The 19910-nt window shown below is 41.5% G+C and overlaps 1 protein-coding gene and 1 long non-coding RNA gene across 2 annotated transcripts in view; one reads left to right on the top strand and one right to left on the bottom strand.

The window, feature by feature from the left end:
- Nucleotides 1-154: 154 nt before the first annotated feature.
- LOC116737066 (uncharacterized) lies at nt 155-4401 on the bottom strand. The gene is made up of 2 exons (XR_004342728.1): nt 2421-4401; nt 155-1689 (listed from the first exon to the last, which is right to left on the bottom strand). It is a non-coding gene; the product is annotated as an uncharacterized LOC116737066 (long non-coding RNA).
- Nucleotides 4402-5978: 1577 nt separating this feature from the next.
- Nucleotides 5979-19910, top strand: part of insc (INSC spindle orientation adaptor protein) — a 64742-nt gene continuing 50810 nt past the window's right edge. Inside the window, exon 1 of the mRNA XM_032589967.1 lies at nt 5979-6313. The gene's annotated coding sequence lies outside the window, so the exon portion shown is untranslated. The remainder of the gene's footprint in view (nt 6314-19910) is intronic.

The raw sequence follows: 19910 nt of genomic DNA, 5'->3' as shown, positions 1-19910 counted from the left end.
AACAACAACCTGTGAACAAAATTCAACACGGCAAAACTACGCAGATAAATACTAAACTGGCCCTTTATCTTTTCTTTCACCTTCTTACTGGAAAAGAAAGGATGTTTTGTCCCCATTATCCATCCTGTTATTAATCTTTTTCTCTCTTTTTTTGGCTTTTGGCAAATAACTGGAAAAAAATTGGGAAAAAAAAGCATCTTTACTTTATGTACATGAACAAATGAACTCCTTAAAGTAAAAAAAAAAAAAAAAAAAAAAAACATCCCGATGGTTACTCTTTTTTATACATGACTTATTATTGGAAAATAAAATGAAAACAGCAGTGGTCATCACTTTCTTTTTTTCGCCCCACGTTTCACCTCGTTAGAGCACATTTGTAGCGCCGACCCCCCGCTGAGAGTCACATCTTAACATTCCCCCTTTTACCCTGGTAAAGATCCTCCCCACACAACTTTGTCTTGTGCCTTGATGTAGAAAAATTTACATGAACATGATTGTACGGCTTCGTTTCGAGACGGCAAAGAAGAGCCCGAGTGAGGATGAGGAGGAGAATGGCGATGGATTCATATTGTAAACAATATTGTGAAAAACAAAAAATTTCAGCAAGATTAAAATGTATTTTAGATACACTTTGGTTTGAGGTAATTGTGTTGTTCTTCAAAGCATTTCGTAAACAGATGTAGAGAGAGAGAGAGAGGAAAAAAAATCACCTGCCACTTATATTTGTACTCACGATGCTGTCACTGATCCCAGAATAAATTTGAAAACTATTTAGCATTTGAGTCAAATTTACAAATACAAACAGTCCATATGGAGCAGAAATGACTCACTCCAAATAACCCGGATAAGTCTGGATACATGACGAGAAAAAACGTGGAATTGCTGAACAAAGTGCAGCCAAAAAACAACCACATCTGGTTGACACATGCGGCAATATTTTAGGCAAAAACATTTAAAAAAAAAAAAAAAGCCCCACAATATTTGAATTTTCTGCAGGAAACGTAACATGAAGGAAACCTTCTGGGAGGGTTTCACTTGTTGTTACAGCAACACTCCAGCAGATGGCAATCTGATTAACCACACAAATAGTTTCTGTGCGGCTCTGCTGATGTGCTTCAAGAGAGGAAGAAAACCTTCCGTTCTCCCAACACCTCCAGCTGCCTCCTGTAACGTCTTCACGTTTTCACAAATGATCTCAAAATGGGACAGAGTCACGGTTAATTCTGTAAATACCCAAACTTGACTCAGAACATCAACCGTGGTGAAAGGCCTGAAAGGGCTCACAGCAGCAGGTAATACTTTCCACGCAACACCGAGTAGATTCCCCGTCGTGCAGATGAACATTTCTGTCTTCCTGCCAGTCATTTGGAATAATTTGTTGCGCGGCGTTTTCCATATTAGTGAAATTAAATGGACCGAATCCTGAATCAGTAAAAGAAAAAAAAAAAAAAGACCTCTTAGTTTTGGAACTTAAATATGGCACATTTATCTGTATAGATGTTTTTTCTTCAAAGAAGAATAAACAAACCCAAGGTCACCAAAAAAAAGCTGCAGGTTTGCAGCGTCTCTTCCTCCACGGTACGGGATGTCTGCAGTGTTCTTGAAATTTAAAGACGTTTCCTGTTTGTTTTTCTGAAGGTTCTCTGTTTTCACTGCCTATAGGGAATATTTCACTCTGCTGGTGCATGGCTGAAAAAGAAAATTGTATTTTATATTGTTTTTTTCAATTTTAGTCTCCTGTATTTCACAAACGCATCAAATATTAAATTACTTTATTCAAATACATTCCATTTTAAATGTAAAAAGTAGCTCTTTGAAAGGGTTTCTTGCCTGTAGGCGACATTGTATCGTTGTGGAACGACACACTGAAATAAATAAAGAGTGTTTCACCATCATTTTTCAAAATGATCTTTATGAAAAGTTGAATATGGCAACACTAAAGTCAGGCTGTTACTGTAATCTTTAAGCTACAGTTTATTATTACGGCAACCTTTTTCTCATTTCCACACATTTTGTTCCATGTGACGGATTAATTCAGCCCCTTCAAGGCAGAAGAGGTTAGAAACCACTTTCTATGTATCTCACTGTGCTAAAGCTACCTGTTTCTGTACTGTCATTCTCACTTACCCCATCCTAATGGTCTAGTCCAAGTTTCTCCTGGCAGTTTCTTTCTTCATCACATTTGAATTCCGACTCATTTTGATTTTAGACAACAAGAACTGTGATATTTAGCCTACAGAGTACAGTAGGGTCCTAAAGGTTCGCTGTTGTCTTAAGATAACACTGGCAATTCATTTAGCTTTCCAAAATTAGAGATTTTTTAAATCAATTATGAACAAACTAAATAAGTAAAAACAACAATAATAAATTTCTCCTGCTAATGATGTACATAATAAACAACTTAAGCCCTAGTACAGTACCTTGTGGGACTCCATGATCTCCAGAGATCTGACTTCTCTTTCGTTGGTTACACATGCTGGAAACTTTCATTACGACATTCGTCTAATTCACAGAGTTCACCGAGGTTTTTGTGATCGAAGATCTCAAAGCCCTTTGTGTCGATCGAAGCGTCGTCTTTCGGGTGGCTGCTGTTGATCTGGTCGTTTTGCAGCTGCGTTTACATTAATGCAACTTTAGAGATGGAAGGCATAATGAGTACATTCCAAATGAGGGGAAAACGTGCCAAACAGGATAACGTTGATCCTATCAGGCTGCATGGATGAATGCTAAGCAATGCAACCGAGCAAATAGGGGATATTTGTCACTACTTGCTTCATGCTCCAACACACAAGTGTCTGCGGCAAAAAAACAAAGGAGTTTTTTGTTAAACACTGTACGCAAGCTCAAGTGAAGTACAATAAAGGAGAAAGGAAGCAGGTATTGACAATAAAAGGACCAATTGACTGATGAAATAACTCCCAGCTGATGGATTTGTAGGACTAACACGAGAACTTATGTCATTATTGTTGAAGCAGAGAGGGGAATTGTTTTCTATTCCCCATCGAACTTTAAAAAAAAATCCCTGATCAGTCACACTATCTGCTGCTCCGTCTGCCGGAGAGAGAGCAGCTAACTTCCACATGGAACATTTTTCTGAAATGACAGAAGAGGAAAAATAAAATCTCATCTCCATATTCCGGATGATTGAGAGGAGCAGGAGGTTGAGGGGGAGCTGATTCTTGGGGTCGGTTCGGATTTAGGATTCTCTCTCAGCCGTAATCTAACAACCCCACTTTGTAAACAAGAATAGCAGTCCTAATGGCAGACAGCTGCTTTGAATGGGGCCCTTCCAGGCACGAATTAAACAATTCATATCGGAGAGAAACCAAGAAGTGCCCCTTTAAGTGAAAGACGTGCCTCTCGTCCGGTTCCCAGAAACCCACACCACACGCCTGATTCCAAACCGAGGGTTTTGGAAGATGTTTTCCTTTTAAATAATAATTTGATGGTAGGGGAAATGGAGAGCTGAAGGCATGATGCTGCATCTGAGATGGTTTATGTTCCACCGGATTCTGCAACTCAGCACATTACTGGTTCTACTGAGAGGACCCTGCTTGGTTTCAGACGTATCCTTGACCAGCGTTCCTTTGGTTTTACAGTGTACAACTTTTCTGCTTTGCTTGTCTTTATTGTGGAACTTATCAATATTTTTTCAACACAGCTGTTTAAAGGGATATGTGAGGGTTTAGTCTGGATAATAGTGCTAAGAGTAAAAGGAATCTATTATCCCAACTGAAGCGCTCTTTGTATCAAAACCCAATAAAAACCGAGCGTTTCTTAGGTTCCATACTGTGGGGTCCCGTTTGGAAAATTTGCACAGTCAGAAATGAACAGCAATAATTTGGGTTGCTCATGCACAACATTTCAGCTTAAAACATAGGATGAGCCATTTCAATGGCAATAGCAGTATACTGTATACCAGTGGATCCATGGCAACAGTGACTGCGCCGGCTCACCGTCAGGAGTTTATTATGTAGAGGCCTGCGAGACCCAGCTTTCATTTTGGTAGTCCATTTCCGGTAATCAACACGTGAATTTCCATATTAGTTATATACTGTATTTAACTCTGAGAAAATGTGTAGTTTAGAGCTAAATATGTAGCTTCGAGTTAGTTTTAAAATAAAGATGTAGTCTGCTAGCTAAATAATTAGCTTGTAGCTAAATATTTGGCTTTAAAATCAATGTCTAGATCACTAATTCTATCAATAAACCTTTCAAGTTATAAAATTAATAAAACTGGTCTGCTGTTGCCAGTATGTTAAAGTAGGACCTAAGTGAGGGAAGCTTACAGAGCAACATGCAGGACTTTTCATGGCGTATTGGTACTGCGTCTGCAGTGAAGTGGGTTCTGTACCGGTCTGTAGTGGTGAAGAGAGAGCTGGGCCAAAAGGAGAAGCTCTAGATTTAATGGTTAATCTACGTCCCACCTTCACCTTGGATAGTGACAGAAAAAGAAGATTTGCAGAAACAAGTGAACAAAATGAGTTTCCTCCAAAGGATCTCTGGACTCTCCCTTAGAGATGGGGTGAGAAGCTTAGTCTTCTGAGAGCGACTAGAGCGAGAAGAGCCACTGCTTCTCCATGTCGAGAGGAGCCAGCGGAGGTGGCTCAGGCATCTGGTTAGGATGCTTCCTGGACGCCTCCCTGAGGTGAGGTGTTCCAGGCACGTCCCACCATTAGGAGACCCAGAGGAAGACCCAGAACACGCCGGAGGGACTTTGTCTCTCTGCTGACCTGGGAACACCTTGGGATTCCCCTGGAAGAGATGGAACAAGCAACTGGGGAGAGGGAAGTCTGGGTCTTGTCTGCCCAGACCCCAGATAAGCAGAAAATGGGGATTAATGTTGTTGGCACACTCTCCCAAAGACATACGGACTTCTGTATATCAAATTTTTAGGAAAGACTCTGAGATGGGGTTATTTTGTATATATATCCAGGTATGTGACGGATATAATTTTGTACCCTCTATCTCAATCTTTCTGCAACAGAGCAATCTTGCTGGCTGTAGTCCGTTTCAGCTCATAAACAAAAGTCTAACTCGAAGTGGCACCAGAACCTCTGATTTGTTTTCTGAAAGTCTACCTTCGCCTTACCGTCCTATAATATATGTGCCATTCTGCTCAGTTTATATGAGCTCCTTTTCTCACGTTGGCCAGGAAATTAGGTCAGATTTGTGAGGAAATTAGATGTTTACGTTCACATTTACGCTGGAGCTAATATTTATTGCCCCCCTCTTACGGCGCACAAGGATCTTGTGTACGCATGGAGGAGCACGCGTAGTCGTCCGCGTCACATAACGGCATGATAATTATTCACTCAAGAGTACAACCAAATAAGCTGCATCAGGCCGACGCAGCGGGGTCTTTCGTGGAAATGAGAACCAGCCGTCTCTGCCCCGTTTATGCTTTATTATTTTTCTTCCTCCATTTTTAAAGCCCCCAGTTTTTTCCCCATGAGGTAGTCATTTTCAAGGCTGACGTGAAACCAGATACTCAGGAGCAGTCGTGGTGAAGGTCCAGAAACAACACCGGGCCGAGACCGACATCCTCTTACCTTCCCTCATCCCCCTGTTTTCGGTCTTCTGGGAGTAGCTCCTGGGAAGGAAAACACCCTTTCACCGTGTCAGAACTGGGATTTCTTTCTGCTGCCATGGCAGTTTTTTTTTCTTCTTCATCTAACTCTCTTTTCAGTCCCTCCCTCTTCTTCTCCCCTCCCTTTCCCATTGCTGCCACATCTGGAACCCAGCTCCTCGTGTATTTATGTGGTCTGTTTTGTTTCTTTTCTTTCTTTTTTTCCAAAAGTATTATTTAAAAGTTCTTTACCTAGTCTTGTTGGCAGCTTCTCTCCATCTGATGAAGTCTGCAATTACATCTCACCATAACAGGTCACTCTGCAATTACATGCTCCACCACAGAATCTTACCCCCACCCCACCACCCTCCTCTGAACTGAACCGCTGCTCATATGGCGGACCGAAATAGAATAGTTTCATGTCTGTTTGGAAGGCAGCCCAGCTGAAACTATGCTCCGCTGTGACTGACAGTGGGATGTGGACTTTTTCTCCTCAAGAAAAAACCTATAAGGCCAGCTGTGCGCTCAGACTCCGTTCAGTTGCACTCCGGCAGGCGTTGGTGGTGGTTGGGCCAGCTGGGGCTCTAAAGCAGGAGACAGAGCTGAATAGAGTTTGAGTCGGAGTGGATAAAAGTGAGCAGAGGGAACCGAGGGCCCGGCGAGCGCGCGGATAGAAGCACAAACTTCTTGACTATGAACCGCAGCGGGAACACCTTACCGTTCAGTCTCTAGCCAACACAATGGGTGAGTTTGGTGAACTTTCAGTTTTGGGGACTGTTGGACTAATCCAGCGCTTCTCAGTTCCAGTCCTCAGGCCCCCCTGCTCGGCACGTTTTAGATGTGCCTCTATTCCAGAGCAGCTGATTCAAATGATTGCATGGCCATCAAGTGCTGCAGAAACCTGTTGATCACCCACAGGTACAATCCAGGTGTGTGGCAGAAGGGAAACACCTAAAACATGCAGGGCAGGGAGGCCTGAGGACCGGAACTGAGAAACACTGGACTAAGCTGAGTTAAAAGTCAAAGCCTTGTTGATAGTTTGAGTAAAACTTCAGTAGTACGACACCGAATATTCCATCAGGTGCCGTCTGATTTATGAAGCACAGTACAGGCAGTCTGTTGCTATGGTAAACCTTGAAGTGTGACAAGTGTCAGCAATATTTCAGATTTTTTTTAAAAAGCATCCTCTGCAACACTCTGGTAAATTCTCAGGACAAAAACTTAACAGGCAAATTTCTAACCTCATAATAATAATAATACATCAAACCTATAGAGTGCTTTTTAGGACACTCAAAGATGCTTATGCCAGATTGGTAAACGTGCAGAAAAGACTAGCCACAACTTCACTAAAACGTTACTTTGACAAAAAACTAAACATTTATTAATTGCTATTCTTTTGTGAGGTACAATCCTCCTTCATTTGTCACATTTCTTTGGGGACTTGTCTAAGAAATAAGCATTGCTAATTGCCCAACAATGTCTCTTCTGCAGCCTGAGTTCAGTATCCATGGGAACCGACTGTTGAGCCGGTCGATGAGTGGTATTCTCCGCTAACTTTATGACTCTTTTGGTTTTTAGCTTTGACCAGAGGCAGACCAACTGATACGTGCCTGTTGGATTCATAAACGTTGCTATGGAGATGTTAGAAAAACAAGTCAACATATGCCATGTGTACTTCTAGCTCTTTTAAATCTATCCTGAACGTAGCAGAGTGTAGCTGTCTCCTAAACACGAGAACTGCTAGCCGCTTGGCTAACAGCTCTGCTGCCCAGCCTCCCCCTTCAAGCACAACACATTTTGTGTGTCAGCACTTGATTATTTTATTCAGCTGGGCTATCTCCTCACCATTTCCTTGTCGTCTATAATCTACAACAGATCATGATTATCGCCATCAAAAACCCCTATAGCAGTGCATGGAGCCAAAAATAAACCAGAGTTAGAAAGGAAGCTGTGAAAACGTTAAACCAAGACAATCTCCAATAAAGTGGTATTCTTTTTTTTTTTTTTTTTTTTTTTTTTTTATGAAATGGCCAGATATCCATCCAAATGAGTTATTGATACCAGACTTATTTCTGGACAAACATTTTGAACTTGTCAGGTTTGTTTTAAACTATTGACTTTCTCTGACTGCTAACTGTTAACGCCGGGTTCCCTCTCTGTGTTCGTCGGTGTGTCATAGCCTGACTGTGCAGTCAGCTCTGCACAGTTTCCATGAGGAATAATTCACAGTTGCCGTTGGTGATGAGAGAAGTGTAATGGAAGTGAGACAAAAATGAGCATGATACATAGGTGCAATTATCTTAAAATAAAGACTGTTTTAGTTTGAAGGTTTTAGAGCTTTAGCCACAGTTGTGCAACGCCTCCAGGAGACTGAGTCATATTGTATTTTGGAGCTTAAGGAAACTGTTATTAGGATGGCTGCTACTCACCAAAAAGATCCTGAGTTTAAATCCTTTCTTTCTAGAGTTTACACTTTCTTCCTGTGCATGTGTAGTTTTTCTCTTGGAACTGCTACTTACCGCCCAACATGCATTAACATCCCTGTTAAGTGCATCAGCCACTCTACTGTTATTTTACCAACATTGCACAGAGAAGTAGCTTATATAATGAGCTCAGCAGATGCACAGTTTCACCAGGTGTTTGCTAATTGCTGCTGTCTAGTCTGAAGGAGCTGAGAGGGCGGATAGCGAGGGAGGGCTGCTCTGTGGAGCTCAGAGGCTCGGAAACTACAGCTGCTGAGGTGGAGCTTTGTCCTCGAAGGCGGGGCTACGCTCACCCAAGTGTTTTGCACAGCTGAATGGTTGCCATGGAGATTCGATGATTTCTCAAACATGCATAAAACAGCCAAATCAACACGCCAGGTGTGTTTTGGTGAGAGAATAACATTACAACATGATGTAAAGCTTGAAAAAAGTGTCATAATACTGCCCCTTTAAAGAAAAACAGTTTAAACAGCATAACACAACTAACCTAACTACAAACTAAACATAAGACTGAGTGTGAAAACTGTATAGTAACAAAGACATTTGACTCTTATTAGAGTACTTTTGCTCTAAAAGTCCTCTCATAATGTCTAATTTATAGCCAGAAATCAATTTCTGACAGCGTGCCTGATGAATCTTAATCCATAGGCAAAGACCTTCAGTTCATTGATATTCCTGGATTTGTGTGCATCTTGCAACTTTTTAAAAAGCCCCACCAGAAATTTTCAACAGAGTTCAGATCAGGTATTTATGATGGCCGCTGTTGTATCTCGGACTTTGGGGTGTGATTGAGGATCATTGTCCAGTTTGAGGGTCCAGCGACACCAACACTCCAGCTTCCTCACAGATGGCACAACTTTTTCTCCCGTGAAATCTGACCGAAAAACACAATACTGAGGGTTTTGGGTTGTTTTTTTTTTTTCCAGCATATCCCATACCAGTCAAGTCTCCCGTTTTGGTCCGGAAACGACAGTTTTTTACCCCCTATTATTATTTTCCAGTAAATATCTTATGGTAGCACCGCACGGTGACGTTTCCCGTAATCTCAGGTCCAAAACGTGGCAGGTGTGGTATGTCCTTCAAAAGCTCCTTGGTGACGGTGTCCTGATGATGGCTTCCTCTTCCACCCGTGTCCAGGTGAACTGTTCTTTGAAATTCCTAAAATAATTAGGACCTTGGCTCTCTTTTTAGATCCCAGTCCTTGGTTGTAGTAAGTGATTGTCATTCCTACGACCCTTCTGGACAATTCCGGTGACTTAGCCATGCTTCAAAGATGTAGCGAAATATTTCCATCAAAAGTCCAGTTGTTTGAGGTTTTGTATCTCAGTCTAAACTGATGAACTCCTATTTTTAAACAGCAGCTCAACAGAGATTACACTCATATGGGTATCAGATGGATGTATTCGAATGAGTTCATTACTTCAGGCCGACGTGCTCACATTCTAAATATCTGGTTTGGAGAAGTACTGCTGTCATCCCTTCGGCGTGGCCTCCGTTGTGATTTGAGGGCATCAAATGGCAAATAAACGGCCCCCTCAAGATTTCGCACGTCGCTCTCAAGTGGAAAATATTTTATGTTTTTGTTCTGAGTCACGTCGAGGCCGAGCGCCACGGTAGCAAAAAAAAAAGTTTGGAAAGTGGCTGATCTGGTTTGTGTAGGAGTGATGAAAGTTGAGGTGGCGTAAAAAACAACAAAGATCTCTGGGAGTCTGAAAGTAATAACGACAACACAGTCGGCATGCATCTTTACGACGGCCTGTCTGTGTGGCACTGTGGTGCGCGGAAAAATCTGCGCTTGGCAGCGGGAGACAAATAAAAAGATCAAGATGGACTTGTTAGGAAAAGTTTCCAAATGCGTGATGTTTTTGTAATATATTTTTATAGTCTTTTAATTCCTCTTTGGCTTTTTGTTCACTGCATAAGAGGGCAGTCAACGCCACGGCGAACTGGGATCGCAGGCATCTCTGGGGCGCTACAAGTCGTGTTGTCACTATGTCACTGTTTGTCACACAGCAACACAAAGGACCAAACAGAAGACGTACAAGTAGGCCAAAACAAACAAAAGACAATACATGTGAATCATTTGTCACCGTTGTTGTTTGTTGCTATTGTTCCTCAGATCAGTGGCGTGACGGACGGCTCTGAAGCCTCAGAAGAAGGAGGTCCTGACTATAAAAAACCAAAAAAAAACGAGCTTAGTCCTTTCATTTGGTTGTGCTTGTGTAGATGTTTGGTGGTTTTCCTCCTACAGTCCAGAGACAAGTATTCCTCTAGACGCAGTTGGACAGACCTTGAACTTGATGTTGTTTTTCTACTGGGATTTTGTGGGATAAACTAACGGATGTTAGAGAGCTTTAGTAAACAAACAGAATCATGAAGTTCAGAAGTGGTAAGGTTTCAAGAGGGGTTAGTTTATAAAACAACAGTCTAATTCAATTCTCAATCCATCATGCAACAATGGAAGGAGTTTGGTGCAGTGGAGACATGACCGTCCACGTAGGAGGACTTCTGACTGGACAATTATTGTCTCTGAAGAAGGTGAAGAATGTGCTCTAGTTACATGCTATAACGCTATGGAGCTGTTTTAGAAATCTTTTTTGCATTTATTTCAAATGTGACGGACAGAGAGACAAAAAAGGAAAGAGAACAGAAAAGGAGAAAGGTGGGGGAAAGGTTTAAAAGGAAAGGATATAGGAGGAGTGAGAAATAAGCATAGAGAGAGCACAGGTTAACACGTTTGAAGTCTGCCTCTAAACCTGCAGAAAGAGAGAAAACAAAACCGAGAAACAGACAACATATACATATTAATAACAGTTATAACATCATTGGAAATTACATGATAATATAAGGTGTATTTTGCATCTTTCTGCTGTTTTTAATCTATTTTTAACTTTTGTCATTTGTGTCCAGTTTGAGGTTTTTCTGTTATGAGATTCCATTGGACTGGCTAACAATTGGATTAGCATGAAAAGTGCAACATCAGAACTCGTAAACTATACCAGCCAACAAGTGCGGCACTCCAAACAGTCATTTGTGATTTGAAGATTGCAAACACTGATAATGACGACGATGATACATTCACGATTTATTGGGCTGTCCTATGACAAAGTATTCAACAGTTGGTAGAAATATATCCTGAAAGTCTTTGGGCTGTAAGTGAAAGGTAGTTCAACAATGTATTATTGACTCACTGGGGTTGAATACTAATGCACTTTTCTGGTGTTAATTTGTGAACATAAAGCAAAAACCGTATATACGTATATCCTTTTCCTTCTACTCAACTGATTAAATGCTTGTGGTTTTATCACAACAAATGCTGCAAAGCTCAAGAAGTCTGAATACTTTTAAAAAGCACTGCAGAAGTATATCGTCCTACTCAAATAACGCAAAGTGTACAGTGGCAATGTAAGTGAAAGTGAGGAGATTTTATCCCAGACCTTCCTAAGAGGCGTTGCGTTTTCAAATCAAAAAACACTTTCCTCAGCATTATGTATTGCTCAAGATTAATCTTGTTGTAGCAGTTCAGTTCAGTTCACACGAGCAAATTACAGTCTGCTGTGATCAAAGCCCAGGACTTTATTTTGTCTAATGACGTGTGGCTGACCTGGGTTTAAATCTGTGACTTTCTTCGCTGCGCTCTCCTCTGCGCCTCCTGGTGCCGAGCCGGTTGAGGGCGTGCCACCGTTTAACACCAACCACCACAGGCAGGTGGGGCCCTGGCTGGGCTTGACATGCTGTTTAATTAGGTCCTCCATCCGTGGGGTGGGGAACACTGGGGTTTCCGCTGTAAAACGCCTGCCTCTCCACAGTCTCGCCCCCGCTCTCATTGTCCTGTGACACTAAGAGAGTAGGGAGGGCGGTCAATGATGAGCAATGGCTGTCTCTCAGGGTGGGACGAGAAGTGTCTGACCACAGTTAAAGCTGGAAACAGGAAGCAGATCTTGGTGCCGCAAGTCTGGTTTGGAGAAGTCGCTGGCAAACACATTTACTGCCGTGTTAACGGTTTAGTTGGTGTCCTTAACAACAACCTAATTCACCTTCAAGGCTCAGGATGTGTATTTTATTCCTTTGTTTATTGTTTTCACATGTAAACAGTAGATGTGAGGTTAGCAGTTAGTTTCCAGCTGTCATTGGGTGACATGCGGTGTGAAAGGTTGGCTGTCCTGACAGGAAACAAAAACAACCCTGTGAGTTTGTATTTTATCCAAATAAATCAGGTGTGATTAATTCCAAATACGGGTTTATGACCTGAACACCAAACATCTGCAAAAATGTATTAAACGATGGATGTGAGTGTCTATATCCTTAAAATTGTATTTTTTTTAGGTAGAAAATTTGTGAAATGGTTTTTAGCTTATCCTTATACAAGGGCTCATCAGATGAAAGTCAGATTGCTCTTTCTCATCACATCATACCGTGAAGCCATACATTTAAAACTCTATACTGATGTTTCACATTCATCAGTGTGGTGTATATCGGATGGTGCTTTACTGATGACGACTGTTGACAACCCTGTGACAGCATCCATGACTCAGTGATGACTCTTCGAAGACGGAAACCCAATTACAAGAGTGCAGGTATAAATTTTTGTGTGGGTGTGTACCAGTATGGGAGCCACCAAGGAACTGGGAGATCGATCCAAATCAAACTGGTGGAATCTCAACGTCGGACCAAAGCCTTTCTCTGTGCTGACCTCTTTCTTTACTCAGTTCTTTTCTTCCTATCTGCATCAACTAATTGCCGGCAGGTCATGGCGTATTGAGCTCCAGTCTTCTTATCTGTCTTCAATGCGATCGCTATCTACTGTATTTGCTCTGTAGGCCTTGTTGTGGTTCACTGGGAAGATCACAAGAGGAAATTGGAGCTTTAGTTCTTCTCAGCTTTTGTTTGTCGTGAGATTTCCTACAAAGATTGAAAGGTCGTCACTCCCCTCCGCTCCCCCCATCCTTTTGAAAATGTCCATTGAGAGCACCTAATGGAGTTTTAAGGGACTACTGCTTCTGCTTCCTCCATACTTTTCTCATCTAGTGTTGTTTTCTGTTGGTTTAACCTTTCATTGTTTTATTTGACCGGAAGTTCCTCATAACTTCATCCACTGTAAGAAAAGAACGAAAAAAACTTTTTTTATTGTGTCACTCAACATGTAAAAAATTTGAAGTGTTTTTATCTAATATGTGCAAAAAAGAAAGAAAGCATGATTTTTGCGATAACTGTGAAGTAGGAAAAGCAGGTTTAACTCTTTGACCTTTGACATTGGCTGTCGGTATGTTCAGCAGACATCTTCAGCTAGAAAAAAATAGACATGGCAGCATCGTTCATTCTGATGCTAAACCTTAAAGTTGACTCCGTTCTTGGCAGAGCTGGAGCAGACTGACTAAGTGCAACGCATCTGCGTTCCATCACATTTTTAATTGGAAGTTGTTATAAATCGCTCGTCAGCTGAAACAAAGAATCTGACTATACTGTTGGGGTCGACCACTTCATAGATTTATTTTGGTTTCCGACATGACATCATTCCAACAAAGGCAAAGGAAATATTATTGTTTATAACTTCACCTAGCCTAATTTCCAAGTCAACCCGTCCAACACTGACATTACCATTATTATACAGCATAATTGTAACGTTTTTCCATTTCTTGTTTTTGATAAGGAACTTCAATCCGGTTGGTCTGGAAAGAATCATGAGGTTCCTTGTATATTCTTTAACCTTAAAAAAAACCTGAGTCACAAATTTCCACCCAAAGTTTGGTTAAGACAGCTTGAGTTTTGTCCCGGGGGGAAAAAAAACCCTCAAATGTTATAGTGTGTGTGCTTTCTTTGGATTAACAGTAAAGAAAAGCCCAGCAACCTTCATTGTCCGTCTACAGTTGATGACCAGTAAACATGAGCAAAAACACTCGAACTGCTGCATAAAAAGATCCTTTGTTAACGTAAGTCCTTCTGAGTATTAAACTCATTACAAAGCCGCATACACCAAGCCATTTCTCTGGATATGCTATCTTAAATGAGACTTGGCAGACTGTTTGCCGGGTTTAATTGCGCAGAAAACTTTCTCCAGTGTTTACTTTTTATACCCAAAGAGCAAAGAAAAGCACAGAAAATGGTTTTTTTTTAAAAACTCCACGTGTGCGCTCGGCCCGCACGTACGGAACATTTCTTGCATACCGTGCTGATATTTACTTATCATGTTGCGCACATGTGACTCCCATTACTCCTGCGCCTTTAAATCAGTGGTCAGTAAAGGAAAAGTCCCACCCTGGAGGAAAGACCTGGGCAGGACGAATACCCCCCACCCATGATTCTTAGTGTTCCTTTCTCTGCGACTTTAAATCCACACACAGACGCAGCCGGCCTGACATACTCCCACCTCTTAATGTCAAACAGCTGCAGGGTTGACCTGGGAGGAGTTGCCCTGGTTGTAGAAACCAAGATCATTTCACTCTGAAGCCCGTTTCTGAACACACGAGCCATCCGCTCAAATCAATGATCTCTGGGTTCAATGCAGGATTATTCCTTTAAGTCATAGCCACGCGTGAGCAGCAACTCATACGCAGGGCATCTGACATGACACAGTACCTGCAAAATTTTGTCAATATTTCGCCAAAGTAAAAAAAAAAACCCCACAATTTTTCAATTCTGTTAAAAAAGAAATACAATTAAAATTGCACATGAGTAAGTTTCTTCATGTGACAAGTCTTTAAAAAACTTGCCACACCGTCATTTTTCAACTACTTCCTGCCGTGTTCTTCTTCGTGGTTTGTGCCAGTGGCAACTTCTGTTACATTTAATTGCGCAGAAGAGACTTTCCTTTTCTGCTAAAATGTTATTAACACACACAAGACTTTTATAAAACAAAGCCTGCATGAGAATTTGACATTTTAATTTTGACATTTTATATTTTATGAAAAATTTTTTTGCTGTATACTGCGGTTATTTACTTAATACAGATGATCTGACTTTTTGTGAACTTCCCACACAAAAACAATTAAAGTAAATATCACAGATAAAATGGCTCGTTCTTAGAAAAATGTACATTTTCTAAATTTGAACGGGTCTTTGAGGTGAATGGATCCTGAAGAATTGGTTCCCTTCTCAGAGCCGTAGGTCGCATCTCTACCAGAGATGCAGCAATGATGCTACGTCAAATAGAAAAAGAGCTAGCTGTTTAGCAGCATGTGGTCTAATGTGAGACCACATGCAGGTTTGTGACCGGCCTGAAATACAGGGTCAAATGTTGGGCCAAACTTCAAAAACAGTAATTCACCACAATTCCAGAAAACAACACGTTTCTGCTGGGCCTGCCCACGGTCGTGGTGCGATCCAATGCCGCCAGTCTGTAACTCCTTTTGCCAGCTGTTTTGATAAAACATTTTCATCCGAGCAATATGTCATTTCATGCCTGCGCTCCCTTCAGTCTGGAGGAGCCGGAGTGTTTTTACTGACTCTGAAAACTGGTGCAACGTAGTTGTTCAGTTGCTGCTTTATGGAGTTTTCCCCTGTGTCGTGTGGTTTTATTGCGACATTACGCTGAGTTTGAGTAGCTCCAGTCTAGCAGCTTGGAGAGTTCAGCACTCTTTCATGGTTCTGTGTATGCACTGCTGTCGCTGGCGTCTCTCAAACCCATCCGCAGAGCCCGGTTGTCCTGCTTTGTTGTGAAAGTTGGAAAAAGCTAAACCCCATATTGGGTTCATTAAAAGTGCTACGCGTTTGTTGCAATGGATGTGTGATGCTTGGCATTATGATCGCTAGAGTCTATAAAAACTCCCCCCCCAAAAAACAAAGCAAGCCCAGGCGTAAGGGTTTTGCCCCACTGTGTTTTTGGTGATGTAATTGTGATCATTTTTAGATATGGAATGTTCCATGGTTTACACATCCTTGTTAGTTTATTTTGAATCTTAAATTTAAGTAGTCGTTGTCTCATAAAAAATATACAAAAATAGTCATATACTTTTTCATATTTTCCATTACAACCACTAACAGACCCACATAGACATGATGTGTTCAGGCTCATTCCGTTGCAGCAGCAAGGTGAGCCTCAACTCCAGTCTGACGTTTTAACATCAAGGAGTTTTCTTCCATTGCTACGCAGCTTCCCTGCTGAAGGTTTTGCTAATTATCAGTCTTGGCCAGGTCCCACTTGGAAAAAAAGAGCTTTTTAACCTCATTGAGACCTGGTCAAATAAAGGTTACATACGTACATACAGAAACATTCCCAAACCATGATGGTGCTACAGCACTTTACATGGAGTGAAAAAGTTCTGTTTTGGTCTCATATTACCAGCGCATCTTTATTTTCTGGAGCTAGCTCCCCAACGTTGATTCTGGCAAACTGCTGCCAGCACTTCTTAAGGCTTTCTTTTAGCTACTTTTTCTGAATTCACACCAGCCCTGTTTAGTCCACTTTAATCAGACTCTAGTTCCTTTGCCTAGAAAGTTAAGTTCGTTTGGGGAGGTGTGAACGCGCAATTGAACTCTGATGCGAACCAAAAAAGTCCACCTACAAACGTAGGTCTTGGCTAGGTTAAAGTGAAGTCTGGTGCGGTTCCCAAGCTTAGCTGACTGGAGGTCGCTGACAGGAAGTGAACTGTAGTGTAGGGCATTCTGGGTAAATACAACCAAAGCAAACGAGCGAGTCTAAAGTTAATGGAAAAAAAGGTTTTCCAAAGACAAAAGAGAAATCCAACAACCGCTAAAATCTGAAGACACTAACTTTTTGTTCACATCTTGTGAAGTAGGAAGTTGTCAGTGTCTTCTTCAGAGGTTTTCAGGTTGTATCATTGAGTAATACTTGACGCAACGCCACCACAGGCGAGGGGGTGGAACAGTTTGCTTAAAGTCTCTGGTTTGCTTAACACAAATGTTTCAATTTTGGTTCTGAATCGAACTAAGTCTATGTATATGATTATCAGGTTTGAGAACACCCTTAAATTCATGGAGTCCATGACTAATAGTCCTGTCAGCATGTTTTCCTTTCTGGGCTGCGGATCTTTGCACTTCCTCCAGAAATACCAAAGGCATCTTCTCTCATTAATGCTCTCCTGTCAACAGCCAGGCATTTGTACATTTGTATTTGTACCATAACATTCACATTGTGAATGATGGATTGAACAGAGCTCTATAACAGAGATTGGGAAACGCTGTTCTATAATGTAACCATATTTGAAAGTTTCTCTCTATTCTGAGAGCAAATGAACAGATTTTGATTTTAATCCTCTAGTTAGTGTTGATCTGTCATGTAACATCCATTGCCGTTTGTGGCTGTAAAACAACAAAACATGGTTATACCAGCGCTGTGGGGACTCCACTGCTGCTTCAGAGGAATAATCTCCTCTTTTCTGTACTTGGGCTTCTTAAAACTGACTGCTCTTCGTCACTGATTGGATTTTCTTCGCGTTCTTGCCTCGAAGAATGCTCTGTCAGTGAAACTATGCGTATGGTTTGGGTGTGGTTGCAGTCACACCCATCAATCTTGCCATTTTGCACACCACACAGGATTGTAATTTTTCTTCCAAATAACCAGCCTCATCTGATACAATTTTTTTTTACTTAGTATTGGACCAGAACTTAAGTGAAATTAAAGCTTTACAAAATTTAGTTGTGAAGAAGGCTTCACAGGGATGACAGACTATAAAGTTAGCAACATGTGTCAAGAGGCTTTGACTGATTATAGTTACATACCCTGTTTTTACCTTACCACAATGTAAGCCTACCTTCAATTATGTCTGTCTGACTCGCTGTTCACCATGCGGCGTGTATACGTGTGTGGGTGTGTGTGTGTTGGGCTTCTTTACAAGCTTAGCTTATTCATTATTTAACAGCTCCTGATGTTTTGCTTGCTCACTTCTCGGGTGTCAGGTGCCTGCTAGGTCCTCTTCACTCCTCCAGACTGGATCTCGTTCTGCTCTGTTTTTATTGTTTGAGTTCTCCGCCCCAGACCAGCACATTAGTTGTGCGTGTTGTTGTGGGGGGGCGTTTTCTCACCAAGTCTAGCCTTTTTTAATGAATCAATTAATTTATTCAGCTAACTGTAGACGAATTTGGGAAACTTCAAAAGCGTTTGGATAATTGTCGTGGTGTAAAACCGGAGACGTTGGACCTCTCGTGAGGTAATGGAGCCGCTATCTTATTTTTTTCCTTTGCCTTTTGGAAAATCCGAGTTATGAGTAATTTTTATAGCTTGCTATAAAGAAGCAAGAAGATGGTGTGTTCACATTAGCAGACTTGTGGTAAGGCGGTAAAGTTATTTGCGCAGCTGAATGTAATCTTTACTGGGCCGGGGGTTCACTAGGTGCCTCGGGGAACTGCTGTCATTGTTCTTGCCTTAAAGGGGCAGCATTATGTAAAATCAACGATGCATCTTCTCGGCGCAGTGCTGGTGAAAACGTTGCTAAAGGGTTAATAGAGGAGCCATATAGTGATGACTTCCTGAAAGAGCAAGAGTTTCTTAAAGAGACAAAGGCCTAATTTCAAGGCGTTATATCACAAAGTAAATTTTCTCAAGCTATGTTTAAGATAGACAGCATTTTTATAACAGCTGAAAGCAACATTTACTTGGCTGTGCTGTAGACACATTGCAGGGTGACATCACATGTGTAAGATCCCGCCCTCCAGCTTCGTCCTAGAGGGCGGGATCTTACAATGTTTACGTTGGATTTAGCTGTCATCATGCGCTAAATCTTAAATGTACGCGTGACATATAAAAGAAAAGGGGCACACTGCTTTGCTGCTAATATTGCTACAACTACATAACAAGGTCCAACGGTATCACATTTCACAGATCAAGAAGAAGTTTTAAAAATAGCAAGGGAGTAAGAAGTAGGTTAGTTATGCTAGCTTGACTTTGACAACCTTACCATGTAGATGTGCTGCAGAATTTGGTGCGTTTTGGTTCAATTGAAAAAAAAAAGGCATCCCACAGGTCAACTCTCTAACAGATCATCAGTAGAGCAGATGTTTAAATGGACTAATCAACCACCGCTGTGTTCAGACAATCACTGGAATCATGATACTGTAATAGACTAAATGTTGTTCTTGGTGTGGGAAATGTTTGCATGTTTATTGGTGTTGCATCCCGATACACTAGCGGAGCTGTTGTCAGTGCGTTGCTACAGCAACGGGTCTGTGTGTAGCGTAGCCGACACAGAGAGTGAGAAAAAAGACTGCAAGTGGCTTTGAGTTATTCTTCAGTCATTTTTCTGCATTATTTTCTCCTCGCTGTGGCGCAGTGCACTAAATTAATTACACCTACATCTCCAGGTTTCATCTTGTTAACTGAATTGTTCGACTACGGCAGATCGGCTATGGATGGCGAGTAACAGAATCGTCTTTTTGCCCTCCAGCGTTGTACACATGCGGGAAATTTCCGGATGTAAACAATGACGTTTGTCATGTCTATAAAATGTGTGCCTGGAAAATCAATAATACGGGCCCTTTAAAGTGATACAAGAGCAGTCCCAGCCCACATGTGTTAGTGCAACATTTTGCAGGGTGACTTAATGCTAAACCATGAATGAAGCTGTAAGTTTATACATGAATGTGTCCCTGTGTGTGTGTGGGTGCAACTTAACCCCCGTGATCTCATCTGCGTCCACGGGTTGCCTAGAAACTCTATGAAAGCATAGTATTTAACTTCCACATTATGCAAAGGGAAAGAATGCTAGCTGACCCGAACAGACAGCACCGGGTCTGGCCTTACATGGACATTAGTGCAGCCAGGAATTTTTCAAAAAAAGGAACAACTTGAGGTTTTCATAAATTTCAATATTCATGCATGCAGAAACTTTAGAAAGTAACTGTGACATGCTATAAAAAAAAAAAAAATCCTCTAATGTCTGGTAAAGTCTTTTAGAATGCTTTTA

This window comes from Xiphophorus hellerii, chromosome 2 (genome assembly GCF_003331165.1).
Source record: "Xiphophorus hellerii strain 12219 chromosome 2, Xiphophorus_hellerii-4.1, whole genome shotgun sequence".
In the NCBI taxonomy this organism is placed as follows: Eukaryota; Metazoa; Chordata; class Actinopteri; order Cyprinodontiformes; family Poeciliidae; genus Xiphophorus; species Xiphophorus hellerii.
Note: the sequence above shows the minus strand (reverse complement) of the source record. Positions and strands in the feature narration are given on the sequence as shown.